The sequence below is a fragment of the Mus caroli genome, unplaced genomic scaffold (assembly GCF_978045245.1).
Source record: "Mus caroli unplaced genomic scaffold, Mus_caroli_1 scaffold_17, whole genome shotgun sequence".
Taxonomy (NCBI): Eukaryota; Metazoa; Chordata; class Mammalia; order Rodentia; family Muridae; genus Mus; species Mus caroli.
In genome coordinates this window covers 59,980,191-59,998,126 of record NW_028227272.1, presented here as the reverse complement: position 1 = coordinate 59,998,126, position 17,936 = coordinate 59,980,191, and the positions used below count along the sequence as shown (strand labels likewise).

At 40.1% G+C, this 17,936-nt stretch overlaps 1 protein-coding gene and 1 pseudogene across 1 annotated transcript in view; one reads left to right on the top strand and one right to left on the bottom strand.

Moving 5' to 3' along the window:
* Positions 1 to 17,936, bottom strand: part of Pros1 (protein S) — an 81,727-nt gene that overhangs the window by 54,370 nt on the left and 9,421 nt on the right. The window lies entirely within an intron of this gene.
* Positions 8,364 to 9,453, top strand: LOC147000664 (mitofusin-1 pseudogene; annotated as a pseudogene).

Here is a 17,936-nt window from a genome sequence, read left to right as displayed (position 1 = left end):
GCAACCAACAGCCCTACCCAACTATGATGTCTATGAACCACCACAACAACCACCACGGCAGGATATTCCCTAAGAGAGGACTAGTGGCAAACATACCTTTGCACTAACCAACAGCTCTCTTACTAGACTTCTTCAACAAGAGAGAAACAAAACCTGGTTCTGGAAACCTAGCCCGTTACCCAGGGCTAGCAAAGTCATGGATCTTGGGAGAGAGCCTACAACCACCACTCAACTAAACCAGCATAGTCCGTAAGTACATTCTAAATATCTGTCCTTATGCATGCAAGGTAGTCTTCACCCCTCGTCATAGAAACTCCTCATGGCAACACCTAGAGACTATCACCGGAAACCACAACTAATCAAAATGGAGACCTGTGGAACCTGGTTCCAATGGTCCCACTAAACAGCCAACTTCAACACCCAAGGCTCACGGAACACTGGGAACGATGGCCTGAAAGGTTGTAAAAAGCCAGAGGATCAGAGAGTTTTTTCGTTGAGATTGTGTCTCCTAGCCATGTCAGAAAATACATTGGTAAAGTCTCACAACTGTCTAAACAGGAACCTAACAAGGACAATGAGAGCCAAGCCAAAGTAGACAGGGGAAAAGCCCAAGAGACCTCAACCCTCTATAAAGGACAACTGTCACCTAAGGAAGGCAGAGACTGAAAAGACTCCCTCCTCAAAGAGCACTCTAATTGGTTATCCAATGTGGTCAGCACTGAAAACATACATATAGGTAACATTATACAGACCAAACTGTTTGTACTTAGGAATATATAGATACATACATGTAACGATATTTAATAAAAAAGGGTCATGAATTTTTTTTAAAGATTTATTTGTTTTATGTATATGAGTACACTCTAGCTGTCTTCAGACACACCAGAAGAAGGCATCAGATCCCATTACAGATGGTTGTGAGCCACCATGTGGTTACTGGGATTTGAACCCAGGACCTCTGGAAGAACAGTCAGTGCTCTTAACCGCTGAGCCATCTCTCCAGCCTGGGACCATACATTTTAAAAAGAAGGGTATATGGGAGAGTTTGGAGGGAGGAAACAAGGGGAGTATACTATTTTATTATATTATAATCTCACCAAAAAGGAAATGTTGCAAATAACTAAAATAAACTAATACTGCTTTAGATCTCCTAATCTCTGAAACAGAAATGTCAATGTGATGGTTAAATAAATAGTTTGGGTTGTATTTATAACTCTTATCTCTGGCCATTTCATCACTGTTTGTTAAAAGATAAAGACTCAAAGGCTCAAGGCTCTGAGTGCATAAAGGTTAACAAGGTGCATGCTACCTGCCAAGTGGATTACTGACTGATAAATGGCAGCAGTGCCAATAATACCTGTCCTACAAGAGCAGCCATTTCACTACTTGGAAGTGTTTAACAATGCAATTTTGTAATACATATAGCAAAAACGTCGAATTTCTGAATTTCAAAGCAAATATGTAATTCTGTCTGAGGGAAATGATAACCAAAACAACAAAAATATTGTCTCAATAACAACAACAACAAAAATCAAATACATTTTTAAATGACACAGTCACTTCCCAGCAGTTCTTCCATTAAAAATACTAAAGTTATTATGCTTGCAGAAAGGAGTCTTCTGAGAGGCTCCACCCAGCAGCTGACTCAGACAGATACCCACAGCCTAATAGTGGATGGAGCTTGGGGACTCTTATGGAAGAATGGGAAGGATTGCTGTCTATAAGGGGACAGGAACTCCACAGAAAGATCAACAGAATCAACTAACCTGGACCCTTGGGACTCTCGGAGACTGAAGCACCAACCAAAGAACACACCTAGGCCTCTCCACTCATATGTAGCAGAAGTACCCCATGGTCTCCATGTGGGTCCCGGACAACTGAAGCAGGGGCTGTCCCAAAAGCTGTGGCCTGTATGTGGGATATATTCTTCTAGCTGGGCTGCCTTGTCTGGCCTCAGTGGGCTTCTAGCATTGCAGAAACTTGATGTACCAGGGTCAGGGGTTATACAAGGGAGCCACTGCCCGCTCACAGGAGAAGGAGAGTGGGGATAAGGGGAAAGATTGTGGGATGGAGTGACTGAGAGGGGGTTAGTGAGTGGGATGTAAAGTGAATAAGTAAATTAATAATAAAATAATAGTAATAAATACATTTTTTTAAAAAAGAATACTAAACTTGTGGGCCATGCAGCAAGATGACTCAGAGGGTAAAAGCACCTTATATGGAAGTTTGAGTATGTGATTTGATTCCCCCCAGAATCTACATGAAGGTAGTAGGAGAGAAAAATCTCCAAAAAGCTATACTTCAGCCTCCACACACATATCATAGATACCCACATATATACACACAAGTATTATGTCTTTTTAAAAGAATACGGATCTTGGGAATCTCTCAGAAGAGAGGGGCAGAACAAATGTACAAGAATAACCTTGGAGAGAAGGGCTGGAAAATGCTGACTCAGGAGCAAGGCATGACAGAGGCACCCATGAAGAGCAACCAATCAGAAGCAGTAGTAGCCTACCTACGACATTGTTCTACGTGACAATCCAGAGGAACAACTGCCTGCTTCACCTATGCCCTCTTGCAAAAATGGTCACAGCTGCATTTGTTAACTGTAGAGGAGCTTGAGGTATTCTCATAAATGCTGTATGTAATTCTGAATTGCCCTTGGCCTTGGGGAAGAGCTAGAGTATACAGGTCACACACACTGGGGAAGGGATTGGGGCTCCACCTATGAGGCTAGAGGAAAGCCATTATCCAAGTTGGGTAAAAACATTTTAGGGAGAGCATCTACAGTACTACAGGTAGTGTGCTCTGTCAGAGAGGCTGATAAATTCATTGGTTTTCCCACTGAACGTTGGTGGGACCATGCCTCAGTTTATCCTTAGGAGGAGGATGAATAGACTATTGTTTATATCTTCAAGAAATAAAGAATTTTTGCAATGGTTCTAAACAAGACTGAGCCCTTACTCTGTGAGAGATGGAGAGAGGGCTCCTGGGAGCTTTTGGCAGCCACTAGGGAAAGAAAGTCATGGTCTCCTATGCTGAAGCCACTGGTGGTGGCTCAGTGTGTTGCTCCTCACTGGTTCTCACAAGGGGCACACCCTGGATAAACCCAGCCAGGGATAAAGCGAAAGGAAAGACAGGAAAGCAGAATGGAGACATGCTGGAAGGAGAGAGGGGGTTGGATAAGTGGGATTGGGTTAAGAGATGGTGAGGGACAAGTAACCAAATGTCTTATGTATATGTGTGAAACTGTGAAAGAATAAATGAACTCAAAAATATTAAGTTCAACTGAAGACTTTGATGTTAATATTTAAAGATCCTCAAAGTCTTTCTACCCCAAACCTACTCAATAGTCAGGAGGAGATGACAGACAGGAGGGAGAGCATCCAACTTCTAGAACAGCTCATCTTCTACAGCTTTCCCACCTTGACACCTTGTCGGTGTCCAAGATGGCTGCCTATTTCTTCTTCCAAGCCTGCTTCTCTTTTAGATTTGCTTTCTGTCCCTCTCCCTGAGCCATTTTTATTGGGCATCCCAAGAATTAAAAACTGCTTGTAGAGGAATGTGTGTAAGAGGAGAATCTTGGCAGTGTTGATGTTTGTTTTTGTGATTCCGTGTCTCATGCAGGAGGCAAATGCCTTTCACTGTACAAACAGAACAGCCATGAGGCACTTTGACATTGTTCTTTTTGTGGTTCAATGGCTGAAATAGCTAGCTCGCTTTCCTGAAAGCTTATGAAAACAAAAACTGCATTAGCCCACAACAATCTTGAGTTAATAATAATGACTGGATGTGGAATTTTTCACTTAAAATAATTAGATTTTGAACTGTAAATATTTGGCAGTGTGAAGAGTGTTTTGAACCTGTGGCTTTTGTGGGAATTAAAAAACAAAATCCAAAGATAGACATTCTTAAGTGGGTTTTCCATCCCTTTAAAGTCTTACCAAACTTCAGGAAGACTTGTGCCACTTCTACAGTGCAATGCTAGGTCTGTATGTATTTTATGCTTTAATCTTCTCAATGATAGTCTTTTCTTTGCCCGAGGGGTATTGTACTTGCTTTTGTCTAAATTTTATAACTTGTTTAATATTTTGCATTATGCTGCTGGGAAAACATTTCTTCTGCCACTGTGCTAAAGGTTAAAGAGAATTTTGGAAATGTAAACTATAAACAAGGGCTTCCAAAGAACTAAGCCATAAACAAGCTGATGAGAAATATTTTTAAAGAGTTAAGTAAGGATCATAAGATGGGTTTGCGTTAGGATTTGACTCTGGGATGTGATGGAGAAATGCAAAGGGGAAATAATGATCTGTGACATAGGCAAAGGTGACACTGAAGCATTTGAGTGGAGTGACAATGGGGTTTATTTAGAAGTAGAGGAGCTACTGTTGTCATTGAATAATTTCACCAATGACCTTCACTCTGGAACAACTCAGTGACTGCACAGAAAAGCAACTGTCTGGACTGTTTATCTCCTACAGAAGTGAGGTGGGCCTCTCCTGACTCCGGGATCTAATTACAACTTTAATTTACAGCTCCTATTCTAGAGGGAAACAGAATAAATCACTGGTGTTGTCTTCAAGGGGTCGGAGCCTTTGATTTAGTCAGGGAGAGAAGAAGCAGTAAAGGTTAGTTATTCACTCCAAAGAGACAAACGCATCACCCCGGGGGGAAAACAAAAACAAAAACAACTTATGTCCTCCTGTTTCTTTGTTTGCTTTGTCCAGACACAAATGAAGACTCTTTGTTTGATGAGACTTGAAGTTCGATATTTGGCAAGGTATGACAGAGAGGTTTTCTAGGCCTTGCTGTTCTCCCAGTTGCTATGTTATAACTCCATGGAGTTACAACAGGGGGCCCCTTTCATGGCTAGAGTAAGATATTTACACAGTCAGCTTAGCGGTCATTCTAATCCACCCCTTCGGAACACCAAACCATGACCTGATTTTGACGTCATGTACCAAGGCATGAATGCAAAAGAAAATATTTTGTCTTTGTTCACTTTGACCTATTTTGTTAAGATGGCATCAGCACTAATAGTTCTCTGGCCTGTGTCTGTGCTTATATCTGGAAAAATAACTGGCTGACAGTCTAGGGACATCAAAGTCAACACTGATGAGCTGGCCTCATTCGGTAATGTTCCCCCTCCTCGAAGCCTTCCCCGGACCTCTGAAATCAACAAAGATGAGGTGTGCTTAGAGGCTTGCACTGGCCTGTGGAGCTGCCTAGGGTGCTGCATGGGTCTCTCAGTGGCAAGTCATCCTGAGTTCTTTCCCCAGACCAGCCAGTGAAAAAGAACTCCAACTTAATGTGCAATCTATGAGCTCTGTGACTGACCAAAGTATATACACAAAAACAGATTATAAAACAAAGAACTACAATGTTCAGTGGATTCCTCACTGACTCAATATGTACATGGCCGTCTAAAAGGTGTAGATGCAAGTCAAAAAATTCAGAATACTGATTGATCATCTGCTAGATGCTTACAATTCAGTATAATTTGTATCAGCCTCTCAGAATTCTTTATGGGATGGCCAAAGTCTAATATAAATAACAATAAAATCAAATGAAAACTTACCAGAGAAAGAAGGGGAGAAGATTGGGTTAAAAATTCAGAGAGGGGCTGGAGAGATGGCTCAGCGGTTAAGAGCACTGACTGCTCTTCCAAAGGCCCTGAGTTCAAATCCCAGCAACCACATGGTGACTTACAACCATCTGTAATGAGAGCTGATGCCCTCTCTGGGATGTCTGAAGACAGCTACAGAGTACTTACATATAATAAATAAATAAATCTAAAAAAAAAAAAAAAACAACTACAACAACAAGAACAAAAACCATCTAAGCCAAAATAAATAAATAAATAAATAAATCAGAGAAAGTCCTGTGCAAGCCTATTATTATCCCAGCACTTCTTGAAAATAGAGGCAGGGGAGGAAGTATGCCTCTCCTCCCCTCCACTCCCCTCCCTCCCCTCTTTGCCTTGCCTCTCCTCTCCTCTTCTTTTCTTTCCTTTTCTTTTTAGACAGGGTTTCCTATGTAGCTTTGGCTGAACGTATTATGTAGACCAGGCTAGCCTTGAATGTCCCCCTATTTAAGAAAACAAGTGTTGATGTTGATTTTTACTTTGGGTCAAGGTCTCTGTGTTAAGCCTTGAACTCCTGGATCTGAATAATCCTCCCATCAAAGCCTGTAAAGTACTGAAGACACAGGTGTGACTCTGAGCCTGGTGTTTGGTAGTGAGATCCTAGAGGTTTGACCTTTAATAGACAAGAAGAAAGCTAAGTTCACGGCTGTAGTCTGAGCTACTGGGGCGACTAAGTCAGAAGATTCATTGAACCCAGGGTTTCAGGGCTGCTATACTGGACAATTTAGTGAGGCACAGTGAGACTGTTTCTTTAAACAAACAAACTGTGTGTGTGCATGTATATATAAAAATAGTGCATATCTACCCGTATGGTACATCTAGGTAAGAGTTTAATTAAATTCATCCTCTCTTTTGCATTTTCAGTTTTAAACATACTTAACTAGCATTCCTGGGTGTTTGTAATTGAATATTATTAATTAACTGACTTTAGATGTTAATAAGAAATCAGAAAACAAATTGATCTGTGCTTACCATTTGGTTCCCAGTTTTTTAATTTGAAAGTTTGTAGGATATTCTAACAAGATGGAATCGAGAAGTTGGTCAGTGATTGTTAACCTCTTGCAAAGTGTACTTGTGCACTTTTAGTGAAAACTTGTTCATTCAGGAGTGTGTTAGGACTTCTCCGGATGCTTCTTCAGATCCTGAAGAAGGGGCTTCTTTCCTTGTTTGTACTTGCTCTCCATTGCGTGACCTGAGTCAAGGCCTGGCAGCTGCAGGCCTCTTCACTCCATCAAGCCCAGCTCTAACACTGTACTGTCTTCTGTGCACTGGGTCTTCATTGCTGGCATCTAGATGTAATTCATCGAGGAACATTTCTGTTCGTTTTTTCTCTTAAAATCACTTGTATGCTTTTGTTATAATTTTGTGGAGTTTGCTTTGGCGCATTTACAAGCAGTTACTTAAAGTAGAATCAAAGCTGAGCTTAGTCATTTAAAAATCAGTAGCATATAAATCAGAGACTCACAGAAAAGGACGAGGACCATGTCCTTGTCAGAGGAAGCTGAGTGAGAGTGAGTGATGCTTAGGAGAGATTTATGAGGAAAAGCACAGCTAACTGGATTGGGGAACGCTTGGGCCATCATTACAAGCTGTGGACTAAAGGAACTGCTCTCATGTCCTGAGCCTAAAGAAAGCAATTGTTCTGTTTTCCATACCTCAAACAAATATTGAAGAAAAGGCTACAGATAAAGTCCAGTCTATCGATTTGATCTCCCTCTCTTCCATTGAATAAACCCTTTTCGTGGCTACTACCACATTTACTGAGTCCAGTATGTTTTTCACAGTGTCTAGTAGTATCTGTTTAGCTCTGAGAGTGTGCTGTTCAAACTTTGTTTTCACTGCTGACTATGAGATGTACTCCTTCAATGCAGCAATCAGTGTCTCCTAACAAGAGAACCCGCTCCACCTTTTTCTTTTAGTCTGTTTTGTTCTTGTGTGTGTGTGTGTGTGTGTATGTTTTGATATTTTGAAGTATGTTTCACTCTGTAGCCCAGGCTGGCCTCCAACTCACAGCAATCCTTCTGCCTCAGCTTCCCAAGTCCTGTAATGTAGGCAAGAATCACTATTTCTGGTTCTTCATGCTTGTTTTTAAATACAGATTTTATATACAGTCCAGGCTCCTATAACTCTGTGTAACTCACGCTGGCCCTAAAATTAAATGTCAGGCATGTGCCACTCTATCCAGCTGTGCATCTTCTTTTAAACTAGAATATGTCAGAATGTTTAACATATATTGATAGAAATATTTGATTCTGGCTGGAGAGATAGCTCAGCAGGTAAGAGCACTGACTCCTCTTCCGAAGGTCCCAAGTTCAAATCCCAGCAACCACATGGTGGCTCACAACCACCAATAATGAGATCTGAAGTCCTCTTCTGGTGCATCTGAAGACAGCTACAGTGTACTTATTTATAATAATAAATAAATCTTTAAAAAAAGGAATATCTGATTCATAAAATTTTGTTTAATTTTTAATATGTGTAATATGTCATGCAATTTTAAAATTTTTTCATCATCAAAAATTAACAAAATTGTTATGACTAACCTCATGTAATTTTTATCTCCAAGAAAGTAAAATTCTGCACTGATCTAACCTTTGAAAACTCAAGGTACTTAGAAAAAAGACTACATGGTGTTTGAACAAATTAAGAAATGCTAGCCCACATGACATTAGCAAGTACAACTTGCTTATAGGAAATGCTCTTACTTTCTATTTCTATGGCATTTTTTAAAAATTTCGGGCATGACCTTTTAACACTGGGAGTTAAGAAGATCAAGGAGGTAACGGAGGAGGTGGCAAACAAGGTTTCTTGTGCAATGACAGATGAAATTTGTGACCATCTGTTTTGGCTGATGAGTTTTGTTCTGAGTTTCATCCTACCTCCAGTGTACTGAAAGTGTCTAAGAGTGAATTAAATAAGCACATAGAAGTTGGCATGGAAAGAAATTTGGCTGATCGGTACACCTGTGAAGTCAATGCCTCCATTCTTCAATCTCACCAATCAATCATCAAAAACTTGAAGCCGCTACTTCCAGCTGGTATACAGAATAAACTTCACACATTAATCCCTTGCAATATGTTTGATGTCGGCTGCGATCTCGATTGCCACAAGCTGTGTTCGGATTTTCAAGAGGACATTGTGTTTCGGTTTACCCTGGGCTGGTCTTCTCTTGGACATCCAATCCTGGGTTCCACAAATGTACAGAGGGTGCTGTTCAAGCTGACAGAGCCCATCTTTCAGGGCCCTAGAACTTTTTAGCTACAACTCCTACTGCTCCTTCTAATCCAGCACCATTGGATAATACAGCCAAGGAAGAGCTTATGATCATACCGACCAAAGGATTGGCATCCCTCACGTCTAGAACATCCATGTGCATCGTAGTTGCTTGGGGCATGACTTGAAAAACGGTGGACTAGAAACTCATCTCTGTTACCTTAAGTATGTGCGGAGCTTTGTACCTTTATGAAAGTCTGACGTGGACAACCCATGCTAAGGAGAGTACATTTAAGCAGAAGTTTGTAAACTATGCAACGAAGAAACTGCAGATGATGGAGAGCATCTCAAGTGCAAACTGCAGTCACCGAGTACAGCAAGAAATGGCCACCACTTTTGCTCAACTGTGCTAACAAGTTGATGTCACTCAGAAACATCTGGAAGAAGACATTGCTAGACTATCCAAAGAGTTAGGCCAACTGGAGAAAATACAAAACAGCTCAAAGCTCTTAAGAAATAAGGCTGTTCAACTTGAAAGTGAGTTGGTGAATCTTTCGAAGCAGTTTCTACACCCAAGTAGTGAAGAACCCTAAGGACAGAGGCACTAGAGGAGGAAGATGGGAAATGTTCCTTTTATGAAATGACCTCAGTACAAATTACTAACTCTTGGTATGGATGCCTTGCGGAGATTGTGGTAATGACCTGTCTCAGGGGTTGCACCTTTGGAAGTGTTGTGATTCACCTTATCTTAGCATTAGTTTGGAGGAAAGACTGAATTGTTTGGTTAAATGATGAATTCCTTTAGAAACATCGGAACCCACTGTGTGGCCCCAGAGGCTGGGTCCTGCAGCTCCTCGCCAGGCTGTCTGTCTGCGGCTCTCAGAAAGCTACTTCCTGGCATCCAAAAGTTGGAGGCCTTTTCATCCTCTTCCTCAGGGCTACTTCTTGATGCTTCTTTAATGGGAATAGTGACTTTGTTCATAAGCTGATTTGTTCAAACAAGTGGTGTGGGCTACTCCTGGGGGGCAGCATGCAATCACTCTGTCCTCACAGCAAGGATGTGTAACCACTACTAAATAGTTTTACTGTCTTTTATTCCCAGTAAACCTGATGTGAAATAGTAAAAAAAAAAAAAAAATAGAGGCAGGATCACAAACTTGGCCCACATTGCAACCTGATTTAAAATAAAATAAAATGATAGGGAAAAAAACGAAACATCAAGAAAACTGACTTGATCTGTAAAAATAGAAGAGAACTCAAAAAAAAAAAAAAACATTTTAAAGGTAATGAATGTCATCAAAATTACTTAACAAGATAATACATTCATGAGAGGAGGGCAAAATAAAATATACAACCAAGTCAAACACAAAATCCTACAGTGAAATTACCAAAATAAAAAAGTGCTAAAAGAAAAATTGAAGACAGTTACAGGAACCTAAAATAAAAATTTAAAAATAGACCATTCAGAGATCAGAATTCGTAAAGGATTCATTCTTTAGAATTCCAGGAAGAGGCTGGCAAGATGGTAAGAGCACTGACTGCTCTTCCAAAGGTCTTGAGTTTAAATCCCAGCAATCATATCGTGGCTCACAACCATGAGATCTGATGCCCTCTTCTGGTGTGTCTGAAGACAGCTACAGTGCTCATATATAATAATAAATATATCTTTGGGCCGGAGCAAGCAGAGTTGACTAGAGCAAGCGGAGTTGACTGGAGCAAGTGAGGCTGACCCAACAACCACATGAAGGCTCACAACCATCTGTTCAGTTACAGTGTACTCATACATAAAATAAATAAAGTTTAAAAAAAAAATTCCAGGAAGAGAGGAGAGAGGATGGAAGGACAGAAGTTATCATCTAAGTTCACAAAGAGGCACTGGGTAACAACTCAGCTGCAGGGCTCATAATATGTAAAAGTTGAAACATTTCTAGAAATGGGGAGAAACACTATAATTCATACAAAGACAGAAAAAACAAGGTAGAGAAATTACATGATAATCTCGTAAAGAGATAATAAAAGTAGGCATTAAAGTCAGGAAGGACAGTAAATTCCTCCTAAGCACTGGAGAGACTGAGACAGAGGACCCAGGAATAAGGCCAGCCTAGGCAACATAGTAAAACCTCATTTCCTCAAAACAGAAACCATAACCGTGAAGTTATTGAGATGATTCTCCACAGAATAATAAACCGGTTGAGTTCTACCTTTCTTCTTTCAGTCAAGTGTCCTGAAGATGAACATGTCCCCAGTCCTATGTCTGTATATCATAAAACAATAAAAGAAGTATTGTATGAACACAAACAAAATGGTCTTGCAATAACATGAGTGTTTACCAGGGATCTCCAAAGAAGACTGAAAGCCAATTAGTGCTAATTAGAATAGTCTAAAAATTCTAGACAAGAAATAATTCTTTAAAAGAATTCTAAATGAAAAGTGTTCATCAAATCCCTCCCTTCAAGGCTGAAGGATCTATGCAGAAAAGGAGGTAAACATTTTGTTAGGGCCAGAGGTAATGGATGACTCCAAGAAATAGTGTCTTACAGACATAGCTGGACTGTAGTTCACATGAACTCACAGATACTACGGCAGTGAGCACAGTAGTTCAGGTTAGTCTGGTTCCAGGGCTGAGAGAGAAGAAGGTACACATGGAGTCTCATCCCTAAGATGTTGTCTACAATTGATATCAGCTGGCAAAGGGAAAATCAGTTTTCTCCAAAGGAGTGTCACTGAATAAATATATCAAATACATGCCAGAACAGGCCCTGTGCCCAGGAGTAGAAGGCCAACACAAAATGAGTTCCATGCTTGTTTCTTTTTTTATTTTGTTTGTTTTGTGTGTTTCTAAAGTGTGTGAATATGTGTACTTTTTGTTTTGTTTGTACATTTTTCACTTTGTTGGGTTTTTGCTTATTCTGATTTGTGTGTGTGTGTGTGTGTGTTTTGAGACCCAGAGAACATAAAGTTGGGTGGGTGTGGATGTATGTGGTTCTGGGAGGAGTTGGTAGAAGATAAAACATAATTAAAATACATAACTTTTTCAAATAAAAATAAAAACAGCAGCTTTACTAGCACAAATAAAAATCAGACACAACTATGAATGGAATGGCAACAGAATATCAGCAGAAATATTAATATTAAATAATAAATTTAGTGTGGAACATTGGAGGTCATTATGACAAAGACATGGTAGGGTTGAAGATATCTATGACTTGGTGATAGAGGATTTGTCAAGTACTCAAGTGATCCTTAGTTTGATCCAGAGCAACACACACATACAAATCACACACCCAGGACCGAACACACACACCCCACACACATACACACACACACCACCATAAATAGTTCTAAGGAGATTTAGTGTGAGGAGTGGGTGTGGCAGCAGTCCCAAGAAGGTGCCAGGGACTGCAGCTAAGTCTTATGACTTACACCTGTCTTCCTCATACACCTGAATATAAGCCACAACCATCGTGAGAGCTGTGCAGGTGTACCAGGATACTAGCGAATCCATTTTGGTGGAGATATGCTCCTGCTGCCCTGATTGGCTGAAGCTGCGTACCTGGTGACGTGGCATGGCCTGCTGTGAGTGGATGGGAACTGAGAGTATATAAGAGTGAGAGGCCCAGGGTTCGGGGGAGATATAGATGAAGAGAAAGAAGAAAGATGAAGACTGAAATTTGCTGAATAAACTGCTGTTAGAAGGACTGGTGGCCGTGTCCTTCTTGCTGGTGGAGAGCGGACGCAACAATTTAGTATGCAGTAATTCCTAGTAAGAAATCCAAGTATTTTCAAAGATATACCCCCAAATTAATCTGTAATCTTGGTGTAATTTCACTGAAAACCCTGAACTAGATTTTTATACATTGCTCCTAAAGTCCACTTTACAAAGTCACATGCAGTCCAGGCCAACCTCAAACTCATTATGTAGTTAGAAATCGTCTTCCAGTACCTGGGTCACTAGTGGCACATGCCTTTAATCCCAGCAATCAGGAGACAGAGACAGGTGGATCTATAAGCATTTAAAGCTAGCATGGGCTATAAAATGTGTTCCAGGACAATCAGAGCTACATAGTGACACAACCAAACAAAACAGATGGTTTTAAAGCCCTCACCCCCTCCCAGTCCTCCACCACACCTCAAGTCCTGGAATCAGAGATTAGAGGTATGCACCATGACCCCTGTTTTATGGACTGATGTGGAAAAACAAAGTAAGGCCTCTAGAATTGCTGGTCACCATCTTGAAACTCCTAGCTAGCACTAGGGATAAGAGTGATTCTTACCAATATATAAGTTGGGCAGACACTTAGACTAAGTGGTCCCAGAATATAACAATTGAAATCTTGCTGCACTAGTAGGTTTAAAGTTAAAGAGTATTTGCTGAGTTTGTGTGTTGTGTATATGTGGTGTGGTGTGCTGTGTGTCTTGCTCTGGATAAAGGTATGTTCACTGGATCAAACACAAGTTCACCCTGTCATTCATACTAAAATGTTTGTTCTACTGAAACACATAATCTGTTTCAGTAGAACAAAACATTTTATGATGGTGTGTGTCTATGTGTGTGTGTTCTGCATTGCATGTGTTGTTTATGTGAGTGTTATGTAAGTTGTGTGTGTTGTATGTGTGTGGTAAGGTGGTGTCTGTGTTGTTCTGGATCAAACTAAGTTCACTGAATCAACCATAAGTTCACTCCTGTCATTCAATCATCTGCCAATTGATGCTACTTATTTCTATAAAATCATGGGTTTCTACTGTTTTACAACAGGGTTTGGCAGGATTATCCCATGTTTATATTTTATTGGAGTGGGGGTGTCCTTTTATAACTCAAATCCAAACCAAAACTGGAAAACCATATAAACATAGATTTGGCTTGCAAATACTAAAATGTCTGTTCACCAAAACATATAAGTTGTTCCAGTAAAACAAAACTAAACAAGCTCAAGGGATGTGGGGACAGGCCTTGCAGGAATGAAGGGAGGTTGGCAAGGCAAAATGATAAGCTAGGGTGATGTTGGGGCATGTGGGGGGACATCAGAATGCTTTATATACAGATGGAATAAACGTCCACAGAACGCCAAGATGCAAGCGAGAAAAAGCAAAAAAAGGGCTTGAACGTTTTAACATATACATAGAACTTATCAATTCAGAAGAAAAAGAATAAACTGAAACACCAATAGGCATTTTAAAACAGATAACACTGGAGCAACACAAACATGAAGTTGAATGCAAATGTTATTGGAATTCCTGAAACCTCCCAGGAAGTGGATAAACCAAAAGGTTACATTAGCAAACATAGCCGAATTGTGATCAAAACAAAACAAAACAAAAAGCCAAACAAACAAACAAACAAAAAAACCGTTTAAAGTCAGGCTAGGTAGGATTATGACTCTACTCCTCCACTGCCCCCAAAATCATCACCTATTTTTCAATTACTGCATTTCCAAAGATTTTTTCTTACGTTAATGTTCAATGTTGGCAAATATGAAGGCAATATCAACCATTTCAAGCAGATTTCCAAGGAGATATCTCACAATTTGTATCTGAAAGCTTCCAAACAGACACACTACTTAGACATTCAGTCTGCAGTTCTTCTGGTCCTAGGAAATCAAGCCAATGAAATTAATATGGTCATATCCAAAGAAATGCTATGAACATGCGGCTCTTAATATCTTTGAGATAGCCAAATGGTTGGAAGCATGCTAAGTATTCTCAAATACTCTTCTGGTTAGATAATTACAATGAACACAAACTAAAAAAAAAAATTTTTAAATGCATTTTAAAGTATAGTGTATGGAGTACTAAGACAAGTAACATTTTAAAATGTTGGTTTTATTTTGTTATTTATATGCATGTATGTCTGTGCATCTGTGAAATACCAAACATGTCAGATGGTTTGAGTCTGGTGTTACAGTCAGGTGTTAGCCATGTGACATGGGTGCTGGCAACTAAACTTTCGTTATCGGTATGACTAGTACCTGCTCCTGACTACCCCGCATCTCTCCAGCCCCATGAAATAAGGATCGTTTATGTCTTTCATATCTAAGAGTGTCTGAATCCACATTGCAAGAAATATAGAACAAATGTTACATTATTGTTGGGTTAGATATGGTCTTAATTAGAATATACTTGGATTACTTCGGAGTAGACAAACGGTTTAGCCTCTGAAGGTACTGGATGGAAGACTAAGGACCTGAGTTCTTTCTCTAGAACTCACATGGTGAATTGAATCAACTCTGCCAAGTGGTCCTCTAACCTCCACATCTGTACCTTAGGACACACACTCTCACGTATGTACCTGTGCACCCTCCCAAATAAGGACAGTATAAAAACAAACAAACAAAAAAAACCAAACCAAAACAAAAAAAAACCTTGAAATTTCTAAAAAGAAGTTTAAGCAAGGAAGCTACCAAGTCTAAGGGAAGCCCCATGTTATTAATGGCATACTGAGGCTTTTCTTATTTTGGTTTTTCGAGACAGGGTTTCTCTGTGTAGTCCTGGCTATCCTGGCACTCACTTTGTAGACCAGGCTGGCCTCGAACTCAGAAATCCTCCTGCCTCTGCCTCCCGAGTGCTGGGATTAAAGGCGTGCGCCACCACGCCCGGCTCACTGAGGCTTTTCAAAACAGTTAAAGAAGAAATTTAAATATTCTCACCACAATGAAATGATAAGTACAGTACGTAAAGTAACTTATGGGCTAATCACCAAGATTTGGTCATTTGAGTATGCATGCATTGGAAAACATTGTGCTTTCCAAATAAATATGATTGCCAATTTAAAAAAACAAAACAAAACAAAAATGGCACCTCAGCAAAGATAAAGAGAAGGTCTTAAAACACAGAAGCCCAATTGCTGAGCATATACACGCAGCAGCAAAAACTGAACCATGAGTCCATGTGTCTCTGTACTGATAGACATAGGGGTGTGGAGCGCTTTTGGGGCCAGTTTCTAGGAATTTGGCAGGAATTTTGCGTTGGGTTAGGACAAGGAAGTAGGCTCAAGATAAATACAACTGGGGAATGTGTTCTTTGTATCTTGATGGGTCTTGTTAAGATACTGAATACTCTGCTTGTGCCTTAGGAGCGACCAGATGCTTTGTATGTAGCTAGGATGATATAAAAGCAGACTGGGAAAAATAAACCAGCTTCAACTTCAGCCCTGGCTGGGGTCATGTTCTCGTGTTGTCTGATTGTCTTTTTCTTTTCAATCCTCACTCCTTCCCTGGAGACCCTATTGACTGACTGAGCTGGCTTGATCACAGGGTGGGAATAACTGTTTGGCCAAGAGAGAATTTTATTTTGTTATGTTTCATTATTTCCTCTTGTCTTGACCAAGTCTCACAGTATAGTGGAATTGTCCGTGGAAGTCTCAACAACCCTTCTGCCTCGGTTTCCCTGAGTGCTGGAAATAACAGGTATGAACCGTAGTGTTCAACTGAAGAAATCATTTTTAAAAGGTAACAGTGGAGAAAGTGCCAACAGGTATTTTATTTTTTAAAGTATGATGAGTAATTATGATTAGCAGTGGGTCTTCATAAACCACATCAATTAATATTACCAATGGGGGGCCAAGAAGAGAGGACAGAGTCCTCATTACAAGAATGACTTCAAAGTTAGCTATACATTAATTCAATCTGCTACATTAACACCAACTGGGTGTAATAACGCTAAGTCCCCATCTGGTATATGTTCTGGACATAGTTAATTATTCTGTCTATCACAAACTAATATGCAGATAGCTAAATGGATTCACACTCTGTATGAAAAATTGATAAAGGTTAACTAAGTAATGGGTGCTCATACTTAGGTGAAGAGACATTAATTTTAACCTTAGAGGAAATATGTATCAGATAGAGAGAGTTGACAAAGTTCATGAAAAATGCCTTGAACATCCTTGGAGTGGAACTATTTGAACATTAAGAAAACTCACATCTTCTTACTTTCCCACTAAGGCAGTTACCGGCTCTGTTGCTCACCTCATGCAAGTATGTTGGACTTTATGTGAACCAGATGGGATAAGATGGAAGAGAGTTATATAAAACACACTAGACTTTATGTGACTCTCTATGTACATTTTCTTTAATTGGAATCCTTGAATTTTCATTGCTGAATCTGTTAAAGGCATTAGTTTAAAGTTTTATAACCTTCTCTTGGAATAAGATTGGCTATGGAATCACAACACGATCATTCCAAAATCTCCAATCTTCAAATATCCAATTCTAAGTGTTTTAGTATGTTTGTTTGTTTGTTTGTTTTCTACATAATAATTTTATTGATTCCTTGGGAATTTCACATCATTCAACACCATTACAGTCATTTCCCTGTGCTTCCATGTCTGCCTCCTCCACCTCCCTCAGCCCCTCCCAAAAAATTATAATTAAAATTAAAAGAAAAGAAAAAAACAAGTACAATTTGTCTTATCACTATACTCACTAGAGCATGGTCAGACTCTCCATAGCCTGCTCCTTAAACAGAACTGAGTTGTTCCCTCATCAGAAGCCATCAATTGTGGAGAGCTAACTTCAGCATCCTTTTCACACTTTTTAAGAATTCTCTTCAATGGCTTCCTGTGTAGGTAGGTTGCTACTTTTGGGGGTTGGGGTGGTGGGTAGAAGCTGTCACAGAAGCCTTCCATGTCCCTTTTTTCTCAACTGTGGATCTAAAATCATTGGTATCACTGCAAAAGTAGATTTTAATGCCCTTTATACTAGAGGGAGCATGGACCGCAGGCTTCTACATGGTTTCCAGCAGCAGCACACACTATGAACATGGCCCCTGGCTACAGTAGAACCATGAACCTAGACCAGTCCACAGAGGCAGCCCTGGCGTCACATGGCAGAGCAGCAGTAGCAAGACCCATGGACATTAACATGGCTTCATGCTGAAGCACAGACCATGGGCATCTGCATGACCTTCAATGGTAACACAAGCCAAGGACATCAACACAGACCTTGGCAAAGTCCATCAAAAGGCATGCCGATGAAAATGTTTTAGTAGGTTAGAGGCACTTGTCATGTAAGAACACACTCACATACAAATACTACTACTACATAAAAAATAATGTTGAAGACAGAAGACTGTCACAAAT